At 33.9% G+C, this 22,903-nt stretch overlaps 1 protein-coding gene across 5 annotated transcripts in view; it reads right to left on the bottom strand.

The window, feature by feature from the left end:
- MGAT4C (MGAT4 family member C) overlaps positions 1–22,903 on the bottom strand; it is a 339,257-nt gene that overhangs the window by 160,696 nt on the left and 155,658 nt on the right. For all 5 annotated transcript variants that reach the window (XM_032107337.1, XM_032107343.1, XM_032107338.1 and 2 more), the window contains exon 3: positions 19,244–19,323. The gene's annotated coding sequence lies outside the window, so the exon portion shown is untranslated. The remainder of the gene's footprint in view (positions 1–19,243; positions 19,324–22,903) is intronic.

Raw genomic sequence — 22,903 nt, 5'->3', positions numbered from 1 at the left:
AACCAGATAAGTAACTGCACTTTTCCACTGGAGTTCACGGTTCGTAAAGCTGTCACCGCTGACACTTGCCTGATAGCACTGGGAAATGACCCCTCACAGCACAACAAGAATGCAGATTGAATTGCTTTGACTATGGGTGTCTTGGGACATTGCTAAACATTTTATCCAGGAACCAAGTCCTGTCAGTTCTTAAAACAACTGGAAAAATTGCTCCGTGATACAGATCCTACTCTACACATCTTTTAGACTACTGATCTCAATTCCATTTAACAAAAACAATGGCATCTGAACTGACAGCTCTACTAGTCCTTGCTCAAAGTATTCTTAAATTAATTTGCATTATGCATAATTCAGTGTTGGAAAAGACAAAACTTGATTCTAGAATTAGTTGAATTAATGTGCAGAAAATAATTAAGAAATAATGAACTTCATATCTAATTTTAGCTTTAACTGGAATGACTTTTTGTACATAAAGAGTTCTTTGGAAATTTTAAAACAAGTTAAACCAAGTCAGAAAGACTCCTACTATTCCCTGAAATATAAGTATTTTGTGTTTGCATGTTGGTAGCCCAAAATTGGAGGAATGCTTCAGAAAATATAAGTATGCGCTGGAAATTTAAATCTTCTGCTTCTCCATAATGTTCAAGATTCACAGTCAGAATATTTTTGTAGTGAATGCCTGTAGAGAATATCCACTGAGTAGATGTCAGAGACTGAAATGTTATGGTTTCATGGCTTAAACATTGCTATGAAGGACTTTTGTAATCTTTGTAAAGAAGCTGTGATCACCGAAACCCACCTGTCCCTGAAGATGCCTTCTGAGGGAAACTTTGGACTGTGAATTAAGACACCTAAGATAAGATAAGGGTGACACTATTGTTCCATCATCTCAGGTCTAAGAAAAAGCAGACAAGGCTGAGGGAGGAGAAAGGGGGACAAGAAAGCCAAACCCAGCAGCTGTACTGAAAATCATCCCTGGCTGGGTTCAGTGTGGGGGAGACCACAGCCCACAGGCCCATCTGCTCAGGCCAGGTTTGCACAGACTTCCCCCGAAGCCAAGGGGGGAGGAGGAGAGTTTTGGGTGTGTGGCATAACCTCTGGTCAGAGGGAGTGAACACCCATCCTCCTTCACACAAACTGTCAAACTCATCTGTAAAGCCCTCCCCACCCCGGGAAGGCCACATCCATGGGACTTCATGTGAGAGGCAGCTGAGGAGGTGTCACAATCCATCAAAGACCCCCAAAGTGCCCCCAGACTCATTCCTGAGGCTTTGCACCACAGGACTGCACATGATGTGAAGTGAAGCAACAGATCCAGAGTCTGCTGCAGGGCACTGTGTCAAACTTGTCCCCCCTCTGGACATTCCCACTTGGATTAAACATATATTAATCCATTGGACTCTAGGTTTTTTTGGGGCACCCTCCTTGCCAAGAAGATCAGATGGAGACGATCAACAGGACATCATTGGGATCCGCTGAATGACGACATTTTCCTTAATTTGTCCTGTCACTATCTTTCTGTCCCCCTATCTCTTTTCTATTTCTTTCTCTTTTTCTCCCACTCTCTCTCCCTTTCTCTTTCATTTAATAAAGTTAATGTTAGATAAAATCTGTAATATTGACTGGTGTATGGTCCCATTTGCACCTTAATTTGGGCAGAGGCATTTCTAATAATTTTAATAATTGGTTCATAACAGTAGAGCTATGACTTTTATTATGGGCCTAAGTACAGTAATGATCTAATAAGGACTGGACTTTCCACTGTCCAAGAGTCTTGGTCTAAATCTGAAGAGTTGCGGCAAGGAAAGGAGGCACCATCACATAAGGAATTGCAGCAATAAATGAGCAGTAGTTTAATGAAGAAAATTCTGGAATTGGGTTTAATTGGTGGTTATCTAATTGAGTGTTGCTCATCAAATCACACCAGACTTCTGTCAAGAGGTTTTCACTTTTGATGTCTGTTTTATTGTTTTCTTTTTTAACTTCAAAGGAATGCAAGGGAACAGCATCATTTCTAAATTTCATGAAAAATGACTATACTATGAAGTTGAAGCTGCAAAATATAATTTAAAAATATTCTTTTTGGATGGGGTGTCAGAGCAAAATATCTACCAGAATTAGTACTAAAGTGGGATTGAATTCTGGTTGTCCCTCTACAAAACAACTAATTTGACTTTGATTATATTAAAATAAAAGCATGGAGCTCACTTTTATATGCTCCAAACGGAATTATGAATAAAAGAAAGCAAAAGGGGAAAAAATAACAGTGTCTCAGGTAAATCTGCACTTCTGTGGTGATGATGTATTCCTCTGATGCAAAATTTGTTCACCACTTCACCCTCTATACATGTACACTCACCTAGGCAAATATATTCATTATTTAAAGTTATAAATCTAATGGATACATGAAGATAAGGTGGATTTATTTGAGTAACAATAACTGTATACTTTTAAAACCTCCTTTTTGTGTAATATTTACCATGTACAATTGTAGTTTAAAGTGTGTACAATTCAATGGTATATCATCTTACATAACTGTATACTTTTAAAACCTCCTTTTTGTGTAATATTTACCATGTACAATTGTAGTTTAAAGTGTGTACAATTCAATGGTATATCATCTTACATAACCTAAATGTAATATATACTCTAATAGTTGGTGTTCCCAATGTATGCATTTATATATATATCTTGATATGCTGAAGTATACCTTATATATATTACCTGCATCCATATAACTGTGTGATATATATTACCTTTATATATAATACTATAATTTATTTAAATATATATCTCATAGAATCATAGAATGGTTTGAGTTTGTAGAGACAACAAAAACCATCTAGTTCTAGCCCCCTGGCAGACACAGGTGTACCTACACCAGGTTGCTCAGAATTCCATCCAGCCTAACCTTGAAAACTTCCAGGGATGGGGCATCTACAGCTTCTCTGGGCAACCTGCTCTAGTGCCTCACCACCCTCACAGTAAAGAATTTCTTCCCAATATCCAATCTAAAACTACTCTCTTTCAGTTTGAAGCCATTCCCCCTTTTCCTGTCAGTACATTCCCTTCAGCTACTGGGAAGGTAACCATTAGGTCACCCAGAATCCTTCTCTTTCCCAGGCTGAACAACCCATTTCTCTCAGCCTTTCGTTGTAGGAGAGGTGCTCCATCCCTCTGATCACCTTGGTGTCCTCACCTGGACTCATTCTAACAGGTCCATGTTCTGCCTGTGCTGGGACCCCGGAGCTGGATGCAGCACTGCAGGTGGGGTCTCACCGGAGCAGAGCAGAGGGGCAGAATCCCCTCCCTGGCCCTGCTGCCCACGCTGCTTTGAATGCAGCCCAGGACACGTTTGGCTTTCTGGGCTGTGAGTGCACATGGCTGGGTCATGTCCAGCCTTCCACCAACCTCTAGGCAGGGCTGTTCTCCATCTGTTCATCCCCCAGCCTTTATTGATATGGATGGTTGCCCTGACCCAGGTATAGCACATTACACTTGCTCTTATTAAACCCCAAGAAATTCCCATGGGCATATTTTTCAAGCCTGTTCAAGTTTCTGGATGGCATCCAGTCCTTCAGGTGTGTCAACATCACTCAGTTTGGTATCATCTGCAAACTTGCTGATGATGCACCCAATCCCTTCATCCATGTCATCAATAAAGATATTAAATAATACTGGTGTGTAGGTACATACACACACATACCAAAAAAAAAAAAAAAAAGCCTCCATAAAATAAGGAAATTATGCAGTTCACTGAGAAGACACTGACACATAGGTATCACTAGTGCTTTCCAAAGGTGAGAGAATGCAGCAATGACTGACATAGCCCCATCATAACAATTATAAAGCCCTGACAAGTTTTTTCACAAAATTATGTAGAACTGGATAATACACATGTATACATACATAATCTACATCAGAAGTTTCGCAGAAAAGCAGTCTAACTGATCCAGTGATTATAGATCTAATATAATTGGGAGGAGTACAGAGGCAGTTTTCAAGACTATTATATTCTAAACAAGAGTGAAAGAAACTGTGAGAGTCAGCCTGTATTATAAAATAAAGTATTATAATTTCAAAGAGAGAAAGTATTGAGAAAAAATGTTAACAGGGACGAACAGTCACATTTCATCATCATACACTGTCAGTTCAGTATAGAGTTTGCTGCACTTAAGAAGGGGATGAATCAAATAGAGGAAACTGCTATTCAAGTTATTTGCTTAGTCAGGAAAATCAGTGTAGTTTGAGTTCTAGTCTCTGCAGATCACAATTTTTCTCATCCACTCCTGAAAATGGAATGAATGCAATATTCTGTGCATCTTACTTCTCTTTTGAAGCTTACAGAATTGGCCTTTTCCATAGAGACATTCTACTCTCAAAACTTGGAACCACTTTTCATAATCTGCAGATTTGCATTTCTACCCAAAGGGTTCCTTAGAATTTACAAAAATCTCAGAATGGAAAAATAATTTGTTTTATTTATCCATAAATTCCTTCAAACATGAATGAAGAAAATAAAATTTATTCTCATGAAAAAATAGGGGAGATGTTTCTTTTGAAAAAAACCCTGTTTCTAATTATGACTTGAGAACACTTGATACATAGCTCAAGCATGTTTCAGCATTTACTTGCTCAATATTATGCTCAAAAGTCAAGAAAGTTAGACATCACTTCAATGAGCAGCTTAGAAAAACAACGCCTACATTTTTCTCTAACAATCCGCTACCCAGTCAAACATGGCAATGTGCACAATGGTGTAATACACAAAACTAAATGCCATATTTTCTTATATTTTCATATACCAACTGTATTCTGATTAAATAATTGTTTAAAGTAGAAGCTTACTTTTTATTATTTTCAATGAGTTCATGCAGAAATATAAAAAAGATAGGCTTTATTGTTTGGTGATTATACTCACAAAATATTACTTATATTTTAAGAATTGTTTTCTAATGTAAAGAATAAAATAATGTAGTTAATTATAAAGTAATTTCCTGTTGATTTTGTGAGTCTTAGAAGAAATCCATCTGAAAACTAACAGTGCAAATTAATGAAAGGAGAATAACAATCAGCAACAATGCAAAATACTGCTTACTTGGTTTTGTCATATATGGTATTGCATTTGGTTTATTATATGATGTGCACAAGAGGAAATGATTGGTAATCTAATAGGATTTTGCATTTAATATTTCATGTAATATAATACATGAAATATCACCACTGTATCTGAAATGAAGATAAACAAACTGAATGGAGAAAAGTGCAAATCTGGGTCTATAGTTGAAAGATTTTTCAACATCTTGATAGTATAAAATGCAGTAAAAATGTATGTGGAAAACAAATCAAGCATTTTTAGTATTCTAGATTATGCATAGATAAATTTGATTATGGGAACCTGAACAAAAGTTACAGGCCATTTGAAACCCACGTGATTTTGGATTAAAGTCAAATCAGTGGTGCTGTGATATGTTATTTAATAAGGAGGTAACTGATCTGAAGACTAGAAGTCTTAAAGTGTTTTCATGTAGTTTTGAAAAATAGAAATGTTTGCTTCAGGGTTGGATTTACTACTGAAAACAAGAAACTTTTAACACCCGCAGTTATTGATAGAGCAAGGATTGTCATACCTGCCATACTCAGTCATTTATCAAACACTACATTATGTATGAGAGCAGCTGATTGTTTCAAGGTTCCAGACAATACATAGAAACATGGAAAAATGCATGGAGAAGCCTTTCAATAGTCATCTAATTCAGTGTTTTACTATGGTTCGTATGAGCTGGGTTAAAAATACAAACAACATTAAAGCACATGATTATCCATGGTTTTAATTCAGTACCATGTAAACCTGTATATTGATAACATGTAAAAGAACTTGGACAACAGAATCTAGTACCTTGAACAGGGAGAGGTTATTGCAAATAAAGTTTGAGAATTTAGGGAGATAAAAGAAGATTAAAATATTAGTAATTTTGATTCTGTATGTACAAAGTAGCAAAATAAAGCTATAATGACACAAAAGAAAGAAAACAAAACCAGTTTTTCTCACAGATGATAAGTTATATAACTTGAAATATGTAAAGTCGAAGGATCTCATAGAAATAAGAATCACTGTGAGTGTGAAGAAAAAGGATTGTTAGTGTTTCTGAAAAAGAATTTCAATTTAATCTTCCTGGACTAGGGCAATAGCATCACTGGGAGAGCTGGTAATGGTAATAAGGGCTGAAAGGACATGGGCGTGTCTTTTTGCAATGTACTATCAGAATGCCAAACTGACTGTCCAGGGCTACTTAATAAGTTGAAAAGGAATGAGTAATCTAAATGAACATATGGATTATCTGGCACAGTATAACGTACTCAGGTGGTTATGAAGGTTATGAAGGTCAGACTGATAGAAAATTTTTAAATCACACTAAAAGAGAAGCAAAAATTTAAGAGTAAATTAAATATCCTTTTTTACTTGCTAATATATTGTGAAATGTTAATTTCATATTTGAAAATACACTATGTACTGTATAGCTACAGAATTTGAGTGCATTATTTTGATAAAGTACAGTTACAATAAAGATTATTCTATTCCCTTAAGTCAAACTGGTAAGATTTTCTGTATGGTATCCATGGATTACATCTGGCAACTCACTTAAAAGTTACAGTTGCCAAAAAGAATAGTTATTAATCTCTTGTGAGCTAGGTCTAAAGAACATTAATCCTACTTGGAAGTTATCACCAGGGAAAAGTCATGAAATTTATGTTCAGGTCATGATCGAGATCCTTGATTTAACTAACAGAGACAAACTCTGGCTCCCCAGCGTCTTCTTGTCTGCCAAGGAACTTAACCTAGAGAAAAAGACAAACCTTACTCTCTCATTTATTTACAATTATAACATGGTTAAAAAAAAAGTTTAAAGTGAGAGGGCATAACCAAGGGAAACAAGACGTTTTACACAGAGACTTATAAATCCCAAGGTAAAGGTAATCAGAGTCACGGTTCTGAATCATGGGCTGAATATACATGTATATGTTGACATGCATACAGAAAGTATTTAGGAGTCCGCAGAAAGAACTGAGAAATTATCATAAAAGACAGTTTTAGTAGCTCTACCATTCTAAGGATTTGTTTATTTTGACAGTTTTCTTTAATGAAATTAGTGTTGATATGCCCTGAATTTTTGTTGCAGTTAAATTTAATGGTCAGTTAACCAGGAAATTTTAATGTTTAGGATTCCATTTTCATTTGTATTTCCTAATGCCTTACTATAAAATATTTATTTACTTTTTTTTCTCTAGACTACGTTTTTCTTTTGCTGTATGTTTTTGTAAAGAAAATAGGAGATGAAGGCTACTTTTATTAGTTAGAGAGAGGCATGATCAAACTTAGAATACTACAAAAATATACTCCTTTATACCAAACAAAAACACTATGGACTTAAGTAAGGTTAGAATTACCCCTGTTTGAAAAAATTCATATGTCATAAGAAAACAAATACTAAGAGGGGTGGCACAAATAACTTTGCTAAGTGTAACTTCCGACATGAATACATCTCAATAATGAATAATAGATGCACATAGAATCCCATTTATTTCTACAACTTCAAACCAGCTATGGAATAATATGAATTTGCTCAAAAATAGCTGAAAGAAAATCAAAAGCACACTTGCACACTCCCTCTTCAATTCACATTCCTCCCAACAATGTCATATTTGCCACAAATTATGTAATCATAACATACAGATAATTTTCCTTCATTCCATTGGACAACATGTGTAACCTTACCTCCCTGTCAGGAGGTGTAAACTCAAACATCTCCATTAATCAAAATTATTGTCAAATTTAATAGCTTTGACCAGGGTCACTCTGCAGTACTGTCAGCTGTAAGTTACACGCACACTATAAATTTCAGTGCAAGAGATTAATGAGAAAAGTTTGGTTTCTCATTTGTAAATTAGACCCTAGGTCTTCTAGTGCTTATGATCATCTTGTTTATGATAATTCGTAAACTTCAGGACTTCAAGAGCAAAAGCATTTTACAGAATTGGGTAGTATTTGATCAAAATCTTTGTGATAGTACTACTATCTGTCATTTCTATTAACCTTTTCCATGAACAGGTATCCAAAAAATTATGAAGAACTGTTTAGATATGCTAAATGTTACATTAGATGGTTTAAGTGGATACTGTTAGGGAAGAAGCTAAAAATACTCACAACAGCCTCTTTTCTTCCACTCACTGAATTTCAGCTGTGATCTGAGTTGAACCAAAATCCATCAAGGGCCATTAAAATATAGCATATGTGGCTCAATACTGAAATGTACGTGCATGGTTTCTACCAAGCAAAGAGCAACTGGGATTTTCTTCAAGACATTATCATTGCTTGTCTTACCAGCTTTCTTCATTTTCTTGAGACACTTAAAAAGTAACTGGTGGGAATACCAAGGAGTCCAAAGTTTTTTATTTAGTCTCTTTCAGCTGATGACCATAATTCCACTAAATATGGAACTCAATGTAATAGCCCTGATTGTAGGGCTGCATAAACAGACTGCTTTGGGTCTCTTTTTCGTTAAACTGCCAATGAGTTGGGTAAAAGTGCATAGCTGAAATTGTTCCATGTTCCCCTTTCCATTAGATTACAGAGTGTAGATTTAGGCAATTGCTCATCTACAACCAGAGACCTTTGCTCTGTGATTCTCCTTTGAATTGTTCTTCAGTATGTATGTGGTGCAACAAGGAAGGAGAGAGAAAGAATAAATGGATACTAGTGTCAGCAAAGATGTGAACCAGGCTGAGTTATGGCATTTTTTAGATTAAGATGTCTTGTTTTATGGGTGCATTGCTGAGAGTGACTGTTTGGTAGAGGACAATGGTTTCTACAACTATAAGGAGAAAAGAGAATTTTATTACGAGAACATCAAGTGAAACCTTTAGATGGCTAGATAACAATTGAAAGGATGGGGTTATTTCTTTATTATTTACTTATACCCTCATACATATCCATTACTCTTAGTAGCTTTAGCCACAAATGTTCCTTTTCTTTTCTATCTCATTTTAGCTTTGTAAAATTTCTGCAAGTCTCATGATAAGCAAAAGACCCATAAAATAAATTTTTAGAATGGGCATTAATCCCTTACAACATTTTTTTTTTCTAAATTCTTTAGCAATCTGCCATATAACTTAGATGGATGAGGGCATGCAACACAAAAAATTGTGTCACCTATTCATTTTAAAAAGGAATAAACTCTTAGGAGATCAATGCTTAGTGAGTAGTTTCATGAATGTTTTAGGTAGAAGAATCAGACATTTTTATTGCAATCTACACTTCTTCAAGTCCTGCCAGCATTACTGTAATTTATTTCCTAGTAAGAAGCCGATATCTTGGAAAAAAACTTCCAGGAAACATTATTTTAAAGAATTATAGTCAACAGTACTGTGTGTTAGAGGCATATCAATATTACAATAACCTGGAGATGGATAAGAAATTTGATTGGTATCAGTAGTGAGAATCAGGAAATTGTAAATATACAACAGAGGATTCGCAGGGAGGAACAACTACTTAGGGAAGCTACTTATTAACTAAGAAGGGTTTTGACACAAAATCAAAACAACCACAGCAAACTTGCATGTTTTCCATTATAATATTCATTTAAACACTCAGTCCACAGCCAGTGAGACTTCAGGTACTTTGGGCTTGATGCTGAAGTGTGATTGCTTTGCTCACACATAGCAACCAAACATAGTCACTTTTAGACAAGACCTGCAGCAGCCTGGGAAGAAGTTGCACAGAAATCCATGTTGGTATCCATAATCAGAGCAGCAGGACAATGGATTACTGATTTTTACTGACCAGATACATAGTCACATCATACTAGTTATTCTACATAGTAGAATGGTACAGAACTCTAACAAGTGTTATCCAAATCACTAGAAGTGCAATTCCTCTCTTCAGTATATTTGCTTATTAACCTCTATCAGCAGCTGACCGTCATACTGGATGGAACGGCAAAATAACGCAGAATTAGCACATTATAAAAAATGTTCATCACAAAAAGAATTAACAAACACATTAAAATGTGTTAGTAGTTCACATCATCCATGCATTAATGTAATGCTTCCTCCCTGTATTATTTGGATTACTCCTTGTGGCATTTTGCATTTTGTCAAGCAGTGTTTTCTATGCCCAAAACACTGTTGCTAATTTTAGTAATCTACATGGATATCTGCAGTGCCTGTACTGAAAATGACTCCCTGGAGAAGATAGTGTTTATCAGTGATGATGAAAGATGGGACAACACTATATATTTCACTGGTTTGGCAATAAGCATAGTATAGAATTTGCATACCAATGATTTGCAATATTTACTTATCTTTCATGCAGATAAACGTATCTTTTTTGTATTATCAAATTAATATATGCTTTTGAATTTTTTTCCTAAATTTTCTTCTAGAGTTTCAACAACTTTATATTAACTTTTTCATATAGCATCTTTATCATCACCTCTATGAACTATACATATATATATGTGTAACTTAGTGACCTGTAAGTATGAGTCACTAAGTCAATGTATCCATACAATAGAAAACAATGAGGTTTCCCCATGTATAAAACTGACATATGTATATTATTATTTTTTTTTTTTAATTTCACAATTCCCCCCAAAATATATTTGAAAATATTGCAACTTAAATTAGAATAAAAAAAACCTTCTAGGTTGAATCTATACTTACTGGTTTCATATGAGGGTGTCTACTGACTGTAAATTTCTTATATCAGGTAGGTAGAAAGTAAAATCCTTCATTCTGATAATTTAAAAAGTAATTTAAAAAACAGATTAATTTCTATTTCACATTGATTTCTAGTCACTTGCAAACTTTAACTCTTAAAATATGTTTGGAGATTAGAGTACTTTACAATCAATACATTTTGGGGCATATTCATCCATACAAGAAGCCCTTTCTGAATGAGCCTGAAATTTGAAGTCAACGGCACCTTCATTAGCTCACTGTTTTGCCACTCCAGACAGCTAAAATTTATCTCATTATAGCTTTCCAAAAATATTTAAATATCTAAATATAGTGATGTAGTTATGTTGATAAACAAAGGTGTTAATATCTTTGCAAGTTAAGGTGTATTTTTGGAAGTACATTCTGACCTAATCTATGAGGTGGTCTTCTAGTAAGCTGTACAATTGCCCAGTCAGTATAGAGATCTTCTAAATCAGACAATAAGTATGTGCTACCACCATGAAGAGTTAGCAGCTGGCTAAAGAACAGCAAACCAAAACCAGGAATAAATAGTTGTTTTAACAAATATTTCTTGGTTAGCTTTTAGGGAACCTGTGCTTTTTAGTACATTCCTAGGTGTATAATCTGGAAAAGGTATTAAGCAATGACAAAAATATAATTATATCAAAACTATTTAGAAAGGTTAAAGTTGACAGCAAAGAGTTGCAGAATTGCCTTATGATACTAAGTAACCGAAACATAAAATGGCAGAAGAAATTCAGCATAAACAGTGTAAAGAAAAATGATGGGAAAAAGTTAATTTGTGCATATATATGGAAATGAGTTCTAAACTAATATCCTACAAAAAGAATTAGAGTCATTGTGGTTAATGTTATGAAAACAGTTCCTAGCAGCAATTGAAATTGTGAGATATTAGAGAAGAGGAAAAAACTATACAAGAAAATCATAAAGCATTACTGCAATGTTTCATAATTTTGTAATTTCAATGTATTTTGAATGCTGAAGATCTTTCAGGTCTCCCCAACTAAAAGAAAAAGGTATAAGTAAAAAAGAAGTATGAAAAGACTTAGGTATAAAGAGATGTTAAATTAACTGGGATTCTTTACCTGGAAAAGTAAATTAATGGAGAAGAATATATGATTGCAATAGAGAGAGATAAGAGTTATTCATTATTTCCCACAATATGAAACCCGAAATAATCCAAAGAAATATTCGAGAACTTTTCTTGAACTGAACTGAAATTTGGAATTTTTTTCACTCATGTGCAAATGAATTGTGAAACTTCTTGGCAGCATGCTGTGCCAATATAACTGCTTTTGCAGTTATTAAGTGATATCAAACAGAAGGATGTAGAGACAAATTCCAGTTCAGAAGGCACTAAACTACAGAATGTCAGAAGCTGTGAGGTTAAACTGAGTGAAGCATTAATTTATTCTCACATCCACAATTGACCACTGTCTAAGATCTTGAAGTAGAAGTCTTTTATCTTGCCCATTATCGTTGCTTTTATGATCATTTCACAGTCTGATCCTTTCTTGAAGTTAAGCATTTGACTTGTGCATTTTTGATATGGGCCTGTGCATGAGTAAAATTAATGAACTGAAAACCATGAAATTTGGATGGCTCTATCTGCAGACCTGCAAAGTACTTGTATCTTGTTTTTAGCTATTGTTAATTGGATGACAATCCTGAAGAGTCATAGTGCTACAGAGAGTGATAGAGACAAGAGTGAAAGACAAGGCCCACATAAACAATTAGCAAAATTCTTCCCTTTGACATAAAGTTACAATCTGAGTAAAAAAACTTGATTTTCTTAATATATGCCATCCAAAAGATGTATACATTGCCATGGTAAGTACTGCATTCTGAGTTACATTTTAAGATTGTCAAAAAGCTGAACACATGAGCTAAGAGAAATTCAAGTTTGTAGAAGTGGCAGATTTTTTTTCTCCCCAAAACCTGCAGAAGAGACACAAAGTACCGCTTCAGAGTTTCCTGTGATTCCATTCAAAGTATTTCTGCATGTTTGAAATGTTTTAGCCTGTGTAGCTGAGAAATATAAACTAGTATTGACTCAGGTATTCTGTAAGAAAAGAGAGAAGTAAAAGACCTAAAGGTTTGCTATGGCATTTATTCCATCAGTTCAGGGTTGTTCCCTGATGTGTATTTCAGGCATTGGACTACTTTGCCTTGAAAGACTGAGCAATAAGTTGATGTACTATGTATTACAGCGAATACTATTTTATGGTTTAAAATTAATCTATATATTAAAAGCATTACCCGAATTAAAAGTATTATTTCAGTTACATTTTTCTTGGAAATCCCTCCTTGCATGTTCATCAAAACCATGCAGATTGCTATTCTGGAGGAAAATAATAGCAACAGATTTTTTTTTTTAATAAATTAAAATGCTTTGTCTTTATATACTTCTGAACTCTTAGACTTTTAGCATGAGTTTTAACATGTTATATTTGTTTTTACTCCTTGTGCATAAGGGATTCTGAGATTGAATTTTATGTTAAGATCCCACAGTATTTATCTTACTGTTATTAAATCTGGTTGAAGAGATGCAGAAGGATAATGTTTTGTTTTGTTTTTTAAAGCACTAAAGAACAAAAAATGACGCCTATGTTGCTACATCTATACATGCCAATCATATTGATATATCTTCCCCAGATTGAAGAACACTAACTGGTTCTAGCCTATTGCACCTTGCTCTTCTTCATGTGCTATCTGCCAAGAGAAAGTAGGTTTCATGTATTATGAAGTCTGTCCTGTGTGGGTCTCTTTTCCTATTAACAGTCCAAGACAAAATATAATAAAAATAAATAATTCATCCAGGATAATATAAGCTCCTGATTCCCAAGGACCTGATCTAGCTGAGACAAATCAATAAACCAGTATTTCCTCCAGCAGCACATAAGAGAATGATAGTAATGGTCCCTTTACAAGGTAAAATAGCAGTGGTGTGTTCAGTAAACAGGCCTTTCATATGATTTCTAGGGTTGACATCATATCTGTAAAGTTAAATTTTATGAAAGGTTGTAGGTTAAAGAACTTTGTACATGTTCAAATTATTAATTCTATTCCCATCTTCCTTTGTAACAAGAATATGAAAATTTTCTTCAATAGAAATATGTTAAACTTCATTTTGGTTTAATACATTTTACTGCAGATTTCCTTTGATACATCTGGATTTTGAGATGTAGCCAGTGCCTCAGACAAGAAAAGTACTTTTCAAAAAACCTTAAGAGTTTTCTATAAGAAGATTTCTGTGTTTCAGTTTGCATAGAGCAGCAATAGAACAAGGCACTTTTTACAGTGGCATATATTTATAGAACAGTTATTTACCAATATATTATAGAATATTTTTACATATAACAATTCAGAATATTTTTATAAAGTAACTTTGATCTAATAAAATGAAATGCTCTTAACTACACTGCCATTGAAAGATCAAAGGCAGTCACAGAATAAGTAGTCACTAAAGGATATAATTTGAAGACAACCGCATGGTTGTAAGTCACGCAAAAGACAGCAGTGAATCGAGATACATCTACATAATGGTTGGATTCAATGATCTTGGAGGTCTTTTCCAATCTAGAGATTATATGAGTATTAAATGTTAATTCTGGCATTCACGGTAGCCCATTAGATCTGGATACATTTTTTTCTGGATCTAAATTCCCTGTTAAGAGACAGACAGTGTAACTTTTGTGCTTTTTCTTTATTCTCTCTCTTCAACACATCCATAGCCAGTCACCTAGAGATGTACATTGCACTGTGCTGTTCACATTAAGAGTGTCTGCAAGAGTTAATAATTAGTGGGTTCAGGCACAGACATTTTCTGCAGTTTTCACCTTATGCCCAGACTGTCCAGTTTTCTGCCAATTTTCAGAAGGCTCGTACACACAAAAAAATCAATATGGTCTCAGATGCTGAATACAGTAATCCTTATTTAGAGAGACATATGGAATAAATATGTTCAACAATGTCCTGTAAAAAAATCTACCTTTTACTTATTGGAGTCTTTACTTATACACACCTGACAATGCAATATACAAACACTGAGCATGAAGAATTCTTCAGAGAATTCTTAAAATGCTATATAGCTTGCACAGCATATCTTTGTCTATACAAATCCTGATTTTCAGATCAAACAGAAGGGAGAACATTTTTTTTAAGCTGCCTTTATTGCCATGCCAAAACCTTAACCTCCAAGGACTTGTATAAAGCTGAACTAGTCAATTTGTAATTAAATCTTATAGGATACAGCAGTGATACTCGTTACAGAAAAGGCATTTTATAGTCAGCAATCTTATTTTCAACTAACAGGATGACACAAAAGTCACAGTTCACAGAAGTTTTATGTCTGTTATTTCATGCTGGAATAATGCTGCACAAACCAATTAGCCAGTATAATAATGTCAGGGTATACTTAGAGAAAAAAAAGGATCTCGCAAAATGCCTCTGACTTTCTAATATTTATAATGACCTGTGTATTACTGCGACAATAGTCTTACATTTGATGGGTTACTCTTTTGGAGTGCTAAGAAATAAATCTCATAAGGCACTAAGACTCTATATGATTAATATAGGATGGTGTAGCTACTGTTTCACAAATAACATTTTTCTTACAGTTGAAAAAAAAATGGCCACAGTTCTAGAAAAACCAAAACTGAATAAAAACTATTAAGATTAAAGATTAAAATCTTTGCAACGTAAGTCCCTCAGATAATTCATCCATTAAGGTAAATAGAATGCAATAAATGAGAGAACACAATAGTTTTTTCAGGCAGTTGAATTAAGGCAGCAATGCACTGAGGGTAGCAGGAAGGTTCTTCATATCCATGAATGCTTGTTAGCATGACCTGGGGGGTTTTGTGGTTTCTTGGCTTTTTTTGTTGTTGTTGGTTGGTTGGTTTGGTTTTTGTTGTTGTTTTTTGTTTGTTTGCTTTGTGGGGGTTTTCTTGTTTGTTCATTTGTTTGTTTTGTGGGGTTTTTTTTGGGGGGGGTGGTTTTTTTTCCTTTTTGTCTTTTTGTTTGAAAGACATCTCTCTCATTCAGGAGTATCACAGAAAAGGGAAGGAAAATGGGAAAGGAAGAAGACTGAAAGAGTGATGAAAGATTTGAAGGTAGGTGAATTTACTGCCTTAAATTTTGCTAAAAGTTCTGATTCCCAGAAAACTTATTTTATCAGATTATTGTAGATTTCCAGGTAGCTAAGATCTGGATATATTTTTGCAGAGGAGTGATGAATGTTTGTAAAGCACATCTATTATTCAAAACAATGAATAAGGATGCCACTAGATTCTCAGAAAACCACCAATTCTTGCAAGATCTACTAAAAATGAAGTTATAATATTCAGTTACATTTTTACAATGGCAAGTGAGTTTCAAAAATTATAAAACTAAATAAAATGTGTAGGAAACTGTCACATGGCAAATCTTTGTCCTGTGACTACATGACTTTTCTAGGAAGTTTTAAAGGTCTTCATAGTGCTGCATCTCTCTAAGCAATCTCAGTATCTGCAAGTATGAATGGAAAAAATATTTCACCTGACTACTAGCTCCTCTCTTTCTAGTCAGTGTGGAGGACATTTTCAGTCAAAATCTGTAGATAAACCTCATTTGGATATTCATATTGTCTCTCTCTTATCATGACAAGGAACTTACTTTAGACTTTCACTGAAATAACATATTTACATGACAATTTCTAATCATATTCTGCTATGATAGAGCAGGGACAATTTCCCACGTTTTAAATATTTGATACTGTTTTAATTGGCTGACCATTTCAGTTTCAAATTTAAAAAAAACCAGTAATGTTTTATGTATTCAGAAAGGACAGCCAGGTATATTAATGAATATTAAAGAAGTCTTACAGCAGGATGTATATGTTCTTTTCAACAGAGACCAACAAAATAAGTTGAAAAAATGAAATAAAATTAAAACAGTTTTCAAATATAGAATTATAGAGGAGGAATTGTATTTCATTCAGCAGGAGGTTTATACCTTCATTTATTATTTTCTTTAAACAAAAATGAAAATATCAGGCTTAAAGAAATAAAAAAAAAAAAAAAAAAATGGAAACATTGCTGTGAAATTACCAGACAGCCCATCTTTCTTATGGCTTGTGGAGCACAAGAAGAAAATGGAAATCAGTCAGTGAAACATTAATTTCTACAACTAGGACTGAAATAGTAATTTCCTAAACTACTGCTGATGTTCCAGAGAACTAAGGAAACCATGTACACGTTTTTCCTTAAGTAGTAAGGTAGTTAGAGCAGAATAACTCCCTTTTCCTTGTGACTAGTTTCCTTTATTTTTCATGCATTACGTGGAAATGAACACAACTAGGATAAGAAAATTAAAAAACCCAAATTCATCAGTGAAAGACAGAAACATTGAAATAGTATCTGTGATATTTAGGTGACATTTCCCAGATTAAAAATGCAAATAAAAATGTTAGGCAAAAATATTTTCATCTAAAAAGGAAAAACTCTGTATGGATTACTGTGTATAGTTTTTTTAGTATTCATTAAGTTTAGCACTACATGCTCAAAAGTCAACTAAGACAGAATATATTATGTCTCTAGGGGGAAAAAATGTTGGTTTTTCATGTGATGTGATTTCCTGTTCAGTATTTGAAACTCATGTTTGACTTGCAAATGTTTAACTAGACACGAGATTCAGTTTTTTGTTCTTGAAAATGAATTATGAATTTAACAATTTAAAAATAATTATGTCTCTATAAATGCTTTTAAATTCTGTATTTGTCATCACTGCTTATTAGATAGATACACAAAGTTAAATTTCCAAGTTTAATTTAGAGATTTTTTCATTTAAATACTTTGATTTTTAAAATACTGATTTAATAATCTGTCTTTCATTAGGCATTTATAAGTACTGATATTAAAAAATATTTTACAGTGGAAGTGGTGGGGAAGGAATAATTCTTAATCCATGCAGTACAAAGTTTTGCATTTGGTCTACAATATACTGTTCTTGTAAAATGGAAAGAAGCTAATTCCATATTGGTCTTATATTGTATTTTATTTGTGCTTTATTGCGTTAATTTCATATCACATGTTGGGAAATGGCAGTAAAATAAAGCATTTTTCTCATACCCATTCTAGGAGAAAAAAAGTAATTTGCAACAAAAAAGATGATCTAGTGACAAAGGAAAAAATTGCATCTATCTTTAATGTATAGTAATTTCAACAAAAAGCTTTGCTAGCAGATACTGAAAAATTCATTAAGAATCTTGACACAACAAGTAGTGGCTATTCAGTGGCTACATCAGAGGTAGGCATAAACTATCCATGAATGGCTTTTTTCTATCTACATGATACTAAATAAAAATCAGCTTTTCCAAAATAATATTAGAAATATTAGAAAAGATAATCTCGTATAAAATCTCCTGAGTAGTTGGAGATTTCAGATGCCAAGCTCTTGCTATAAACAACCTGTCTGAATCAAGCATGTTCCATCCAGTAGCATAGTTCTGACGACCCCTGAATGTGACTTACTCCCAGTGCAAAGCAATTTAATGCTTTACTGCACATAGAACAGTATATATGAATACTTGGGGGAAAAAAAAAAGCCCAAACAGATTAATTACTGACAGGTACATTTGAATATGACTGCTTCTAGCCCTTGTCTGTAGCCAGGCAAGATTGTTTCAACTCAGTTAAACGATAGAGACACATGGCAGGCTGCCTCTGCAAGTTCTCATTAGTCAAACCCAAAGCCTCCATTGCCCATTAGAGGAAAAGTCTCCCTATTATTTAAGGAAATGTGACAGCAATGGAGGTGAAGTTTTGGCAGGAAAGTCACCAGTGCATTACGAAGCTTTTTGCATTCTACAACTTTCACCAGCCTCTTTCCACTCTTTTATCTGACAGCTCAAACGCCTCAGGGTTGTGGTCGTGGCAAAGGTCAAGAACATAACAGCAGGACTATAAAAAGAGATTCTTTCAGGGGGAGAAGCTGCCAAACACAAACAAGTTTACTGAGCACAAGACAATGAGATGAGAACTCACATCTCAACAAATGTACCTAAGTAGTTACCATTACTTCTAAAAATACATAAAGAACCATAAAAATTATTTAGAACTTTTACGTATTCTCTGAAGTCTAGTAAAACTAAGGAATATTAAAATACCTGTTATAACATAAATATTGGAAAGCATCATTTATGTTGGGAACAATTGTAAACATGCATAAATAATAAGTAGTCTGTTCCAAACTATTAATTTAAAATATTAATAAAATATTTATTACTTATACCTAGATCACTTAATTCATATACAAATGTGTGCTTTATTAAAAACCCATTTACTTCAGCATGATGCTTAATTAAAAAAGAACCTGAAAATATGTTCTTCCTTTAATAAAGACAATGTTTACAATGTTACAGTGGTTGAGTTTAAAGCTAAGAAATTTGCTATGTCTTTAATTATTTGCAATCAGTGGTAGTAATAAGGTGAATTTGAATTACCTGTCACAATATCCAGTAGTACTCTTATCAGGTTAAGGAACAGGTTGGGTGTCTGACTGAAAAAGTCACAAGGCAAATTCCTGTTAAACAAAGAAGACAAAGACAGTATCTTAGCTTCCTATTCCTTCAAATATTAATTTTTACACATACACATATTCTGTGTGTGCAAGGAATAAAAGAATTTAACAAGTATGAAATAGTTTGTGCATGCACATTTATTCAAATATGAGTTTGGCAATAGATCAAAGTGTCTATTGTCAATACCTGGCTCCTATTATAATGCACACATCACATAAAATCATACTCAAAAGCAAGTCATCCATTAAAAATTGTTAGGCTCAAACACCAATGATTTTAGATATATGTGTAGTTATATCAACATTTTGCATTCTTCAGATTGTATATTAAAACATATGATTCAAGCAAGAGTGGACTCAGCTCAGACGGATAAATAGTTTTTCTTTTTAAACTGGTTTTATAGGAATAACTTTTTCAACTGGTCCCCAGCCATATAGATACCTACTAAATATATTGCTGGATGAGACAAGTAACATCATATTTAGAGACCTGTGATTATTCTGATTTTCAGTTTTAGATTTCATACATCTATTCAAAGCTGGGTGAGATGTCTACATTGGAAAGCTTGGATGAAAAATTATGTATGTTCTCTTAAACATATATCTGTATTGTTCTGTATTGTTATGACTGCTAGTTAAGGAGACCATCTAAGGAAGTATATTCCATTATTCTATCTTTATTTATTGTGCATTCAGAAAAAAATAATAATAATTGTAAAGTATTAATAATTAATTTAAATTTGAAATATTGTCATAAGCGGTTTCAGGAAAAATAGCTGATTTTGCAGAGAGAAATTTAATTAATTTATCTTGAACTTTATTAGCAAGAATTGATTTCTACTGCATTGCCTGGCAAAATTGTTATCTTAATTTTATATGTATACACTTCAGTATCTGTACAATCTAAATGGAACTTTTGGAAAAGTTAAAAATAATTTAACCAGAGTGACCATTACTGTTAGAATTTGCTGAAAAAATGTTTATCAACAAATTAGGTGCCCTGGAATCTACAATTACTGATAGCAATATGCAGATTGATTAGTCCTATTCAGTTGTAAAACTTCTTACAAATGCATGTTGCTTTCAGTGCCTTTATCTTATCTGCAATACCTTAAGAGAATTTTTTCACCTCTTTACTTCTTTTGTAGAGCTGATCCTTTCTAAGAAGTATACTTGAAAAAAGCACATTTATAGCACATGCTCAGAAATTCCTGGAAATGTATTTCAGGTATTTCAATATTCTAAAATTTAAAAATTGTTCATGTGCCTTGTTTATCCTTGAGTATCATTAATCTATTTTCACAGTGCACATTTTATGCTGAGTAGACTAAAATGTGTTTAAAAAAAGGACAGATTAGACAGATTATGTTTATATTTTTTAGTGTTTGCACATATACATTCAGATATTCATATATTCCTTAAAAAGATTTTACTTCACCAAATATGTCACATAACACACCTTCTTATATTATATAGGCAAGATCCTTACTTCTATGCCAAGAAATATTTTGGGAATATTCCACACTAATAAAAGCAGGAAATTCTCCTGCAGATATCATATATTACACACATTTCTGTATCTATGAATAGCTCTACCTTTATTTTTCTATCTATCTTTGTATATGTGAAAACATAGGTATGCATATAACTAACTTCAACAGGATGTGGAAGAAGCAAGGGAGTACTATCCCTCTCCTTTTCCTGTCATCATTAACATGGCTTTGTCTGGCACACTGTTTCCTCGTCTGCAGTAAACGCACACTTACCCCACTCACTGAAAGTACTTTTACACACTTTGGAAATGTCTGAAGCTGATCTCTTTGGACCCTGCTACTTACTTATTTAGATTAAGATAATATGCCCTAGTCATTCTTTTATGTGATCAGTGGGGAATAGGTAGCATGCAGTATCACTGACACAAGAATTTGAATATTTCCCCTTAAATCTTGGGTTACCAGAAGACAAGAAAACAATGGACAAGACAATTATTTTCAAAGGTAGTCAGCAAGATGGAAACAATGCCAAGCAAAATACTAAGAAGCAAGGAAGGTTCTCTCGGGAAAAGAATGTGCTGGAAAAGGCAGCAAGGAGAAGAGCTGTCTGGAACCTGATCCCCTCAATGGAGGTACAGAGGAAAAGAGAAACAAAAGATTTACACAGAGAAAGCAGTGAGACTGGTGTACTGAGCAGCCTTCAGAAGAAAAAGGAAATACAGCACTGGCAGAAAAGTAAAGGTTTACAAAAACTGTTTTAAAGAAAGTTTTGATAAGTTGTACCTAAAGTGTTACAGATTGAAGAAAAAAGTGTTGGATAATTATCTAAAGCTGTAATAACAATGTTCAGAGTAACCAAATATAACCAGAGGTAAAAATAAAAGACATAACATATTAAATAGAAAGTATTTCTATCTCTAGAATAATTTGCATTATTCAAAATCAAGGAAGTAAAGAAGTTCCATTTTTTGCCAAAGAAGATTTCACACACGGAATTTCTTAAAACACTTAACTTGTTGATAAACTGTAAAAACACTGGAAAAAAAGGCACAAAATCCTACACAAGGTAACCTGCTCATGTTGTTCATATTAAACCAGATATAAAAATAGTTGAAAAATTTTAAATGTGCTTATAAATATTTCAATCATAACCTTTTTTTGCCCCATACAGATCAATTCATGTCTTCAGATAGGTAATGCATGGTTATTGCCAAGACTCTTGAAAAACATTTTCCTAGGTTGCAACACAAAGAAAAGAGATATGCAACTGTGATCAATGGCTAAAAAATCAACTTCTCAGTTATCTGGTTCAAGAACCAGTGCACAACTGATTTGCAGCTAGCCTTTTAACAATAGAAGTATAATCTGATAATAGGGATGTAAGTCACCCTTACCCACACCGACTGTTGTGACAGATTTGCTTGAGACCAGAAGCCACACCCATACCTGTCCCATTTTGCTTCATCTACTCAATACTACAGAATTATTCAGCCTCTTTCAATGCATACCGTAGCCTAACATTGAACAATTAGGCCTAGTGTTTGAAAAAAATGCCTTTAGAAAACTGGAGGTGCAAAACATAAGCATAATCTAGAATTTCTATGTATATCACCAGTTCAGTAAAAATACTTAAATTGTGTGTTATAGGCACTTAGAGAATTGTTACAAGATTTATATAAATTATATCCAAAGCAGTCATATGGTCCAATATTTACCTGATGGGTTGACCTCATATTGCTGCCAGGTGATCACCCAGCTGGTCTCTTACTCTCCTTTCTCAACAGGGCATGGGGAAAAATTAAGATGGAAAAGCTCATAAGTCGATGAAAAGATTGACAGCTCACTTATCCATTACCATCATGGGAAAAACAGACTGGATTTGGGGAAAATTGATTTGATGTATTGTCAATTACAATATGATGGTGACAAACAAGGGCAAAAGGCTAAAATACCTTCAGTCCTCCATTCTGCTTTTCCACAGGCTCAACTTCACTCTGTCATTCCCAACTCCTCTGCCCGCTCCATGTCCCCAAGCAGTGCAAGGGGAAGGCAAACGAGCAATCAGTCCACAACAGCTCCCCTCTTCCTCT

Source organism: Corvus moneduloides, chromosome 4, assembly GCF_009650955.1.
Source record: "Corvus moneduloides isolate bCorMon1 chromosome 4, bCorMon1.pri, whole genome shotgun sequence".
Lineage (NCBI taxonomy): Eukaryota > Metazoa > Chordata > Aves > Passeriformes > Corvidae > Corvus > Corvus moneduloides.
The sequence above is the reverse complement of the archived record's forward strand: the minus strand, read 5'-3'. Positions and strand labels throughout refer to the sequence as shown.